This window comes from Cinclus cinclus, unplaced genomic scaffold (assembly GCF_963662255.1).
Source record: "Cinclus cinclus unplaced genomic scaffold, bCinCin1.1 SCAFFOLD_32, whole genome shotgun sequence".
In the NCBI taxonomy this organism is placed as follows: Eukaryota; Metazoa; Chordata; class Aves; order Passeriformes; family Cinclidae; genus Cinclus; species Cinclus cinclus.
In genome coordinates, this window is record NW_026912098.1 from 1,176,044 (window position 1) to 1,179,409 (window position 3,366).

The following is a 3,366-nucleotide window of genomic DNA, read 5'->3' on the forward strand; positions in this document are numbered from 1 at the left end:
TGAGAAAGGCACTGGCCCAGGCAGCTGCTGCCATGTGGGCACAAGCTCTGCTGCCCAGGAGGGTCCCGTAGTGCAGGGGTTTGCAGATGGACACGTAGCGGTCGTAGCACATGATGGTCAGGAGGGAAAACTCTGCTGAAATGAAGAACAAAAAGAAAAAGAGCTGAGCAGCACATGCAGAGTAGGAGATGTTGTTGGTGTGCCAGAGGGAATTGTGCATGGCTTTGGGGACAGTGGTGCAGATGGAGCCCAGGTCAGTGAGGGCCAGGTTGAGCAGGAAGAAGAACATGGGGGTGTGCAGGTGGTGGTCGCAGGCTACGGCGCTGATGATGAGGCCGTTGGCCAGGAGGGCAGCCAGGGAGATGCCCAGGAAGAGGCAGAAGTGCAGGAGCTGCAGCTGCCGCGTGTCTGCCAATGCCAGCAGGAGGAAGTGCCTGATGGAGCTGCTGTTGGACATTTCTGCACTCTGGGCATTGTGGACTGTTCAAAGAAGTTCTTGACAAGCTTGGAGCAATATCTCTCATTCAATCCTATGGAATAATTTCTGGAATCCAGTCAAAGCTACTTATCTTCCTATGGGGAAACCTCACTACACATTTTTATTTTTAAGTTTAGGTTTTTGCTGCTGAGTTAATGCATCATCTTCAGCATCACTCTCAGTCTGAACACTAGGGAGCCCAGAGGGAAAACAGAGCTCCCGGTACCCCAGTGCAGTCAGACCAACTGTCCCACACAGGTACCATTTCCTGATTATACCTTCCTCTATTTCAGCGTGAACATAAGCATTCTTGAAAAATAAAGTGGACTTTTTGAAGACTCCAGTTAAATAATAATTTTCTCTGAAACATCCTCTCTTTCCTTGTGCATCTGGACATGGAGGGATATCCAGCTTTAGTCTGGCTCTCTGCTGCCTGGAGTTGTTCCTACTGGGAGCTGTTGGTCTCTATCCAAATCTTGTCCCTGCCAGTGCTTCCAGAGCCCAGCCCAGCCCTGGGGACTCAGCTCTGCCCTGCAGACCCCTCCCAGCACAGGGCACTGCCCAGGGGCATCTCCCTGGCAGCAGGGCCTGAAGGGCAGCTCAGACAAACTGAGATGCTGCAAGCCAAGGTGCTGCTGCTGCTGTCTGTAGGTAGAGCAGGCTGAGGAGGAGGCACTTTGTGAGAGAGAGCTGAGGCACATCTGCTGATCCTCCGTGGGACAGTGCAGGTGTCTCAGGGACACAGACACACCTGACAGCCCCTTTGCCTTGCCTTGAGGAGAGAGCTGAGAGCAGCCCTGGCCATGCAGCAGCATCTCCAGAGCAGGAGGAATCTGCCCTGATGGGGGTGGCTCCTTCCACCTCCAACTTCTGCCCACAGTCCATGGGGAGCTGCCAGGCAGGCTGAGAGCTGTCCCTGGCAGGTGGCACATGCCCTGGACTGGCCAAGAGCCTTGAGGGCTGCAGAACAGGCACTCCAGCTCTAGGTCATATTCCCCCAAGTGTGTTTCCAGGTGGAGGTTCAGATATGCAGCCCCAGGCCCTCTACAAACACAAGCTGCCCGCTGCCTCTTCACCTGCCTGGAGTCCTGCCTGCGTTCATGGCAGCAAATCCAGGCTGTTCCTGGCCACAGACCAGAGCTCTGCTCCTGCAGGATGCTCTTGCCAGCACTTTACAGGATTCTGCTCTGCACGCAGCACTTTTCCTTCCCGCTCTCAACAGGCTTTGGCACACAGAGCACAACCTGGCTGGCTCTGCCATCAGCACACCCCAATCACAGGTGGAGCAAGAAGAAGCAGGGGCTGTTTTGCAGCCATGCCCAAGAGAGACTGGAAGGGTGCCCTCCCTCTGGTCTCACTTGCTTGGCTTTCTGACTGGGTCTGGGGCAGGGGCTGTGATTCCTCATTTGTGGGGACCAGAACCACACTCAGGATCCCAGCACTGCCTGACAGCGCTCTGGACACTGGCACGGTCACACGTCCGAGTCTCGGGCACTGTGCTGCTGCTTCATTTGTCCTTTGGCACACCCAACGCTCCCTGAGAAGCCCTGATGGTCTCTGGTTCTGCCCTCTTCCTGACCTGGGCAGGGATGGAGCATTGCTGTGCTTTCAGGAAGCTGGTGTTGAAACCTTGCAGCATTCCAGTGTCCTTTGCCCTCTGTGGATGCTTGCCATGGAATCCCTCCCAGTTGGGTTCAGAGCATACTCAGGTGGAGTGGCTCTTCTAAAACCCAGGGCCTCCAGGGTGCTCAAGAAGACCTTTAACTCCACAGTGTTGTGGAACTGGACCTTTAGCACAGAGATATTTCCAGCCTGATCTGTCCTTGTTCCTCTGCATCTCTGCACAAAACACAGCGTGGAAGAGAACGGCAGGAAGAGCCCATGTGTCCCAGGGCTCCGGATTTGCGGCGCTTGAGCTCCACAGAGATGCAGGCAAAGTGAAGAAGCCAAACTCTTTATTGATGGAGGGGGAAGCAACGGGAGGAGATGGAGGGGACAAAAGGGATGGGTACAGTGTGAGGGCTGGAGGGAGGGAGCAGTGAAAAGGGTGGAATGAGACATAAGAGAAAAAAGGGATAGGAACAGTGTGAGGGCTGGAGGGAGGGAGCAGTGAAAAGGGAGGAATAGTGGAGGGAAGATGAGAGGATGGGCAGTGTCTGAAGGCTGTAGGGAGAGAGCTATGTACAAGCAGGGAGAGGGCTGAAGCCACATGAAATTCAACAGGCTCAGCTGTGCCTGGAGCTCCAGCTGGTCTCTTCTGGTCTCAAGGTTGCCTCATCTTCCATGGCATCTGGAGAGCTTAAAGGGATGCTGGTTCTTCTGAGCCAGCAGATGAGCATGGTTCTGCAGCTCTTCAATTGAGTGCATCTTGAATTCCTACGTTTGTCTGGGAAGGGCTGTTGTCTGTCATCAGGACTTGAAAGACTGGAAGAGAGAGGAAAGGAGCCATGGTCAGAGCCCGGATCTGTGGGAATCCAAGGTGACCTTCCTGCTAGGGCCATCCCACCTAGCTTATTCCATGGCCAATACAGAGGAGGGGCCAAGGGGATCAGCTGCAAGGTGTTGGCCACAAATACCCCCACCCATGTCCCTGAAATCTCTGTGTGCTCCATCCACACCACCGTTCATCCACACAGGGAGTGAAACCCTCCACAGCCGGGCCAGGGATTGCAGCTCCCTGCCCAGGGATTGCAGCTCCCCCCACCAGCCCCGCTGACAGCCCGCTGCCCTCACTCACCCTCCCTGAGCACCTGGGGCTCTTCCTTCTGCCCCCTCAAGCTCTGCCCGGCGAGCCCTGTGAACACAGAGCCTGTCACTGCCCCAGCGGCACAGCTCCCTGCCAGCGGCGCTGCCAGCCCTGTGGCCACTGGACCTCCTGGCCCGGCAGG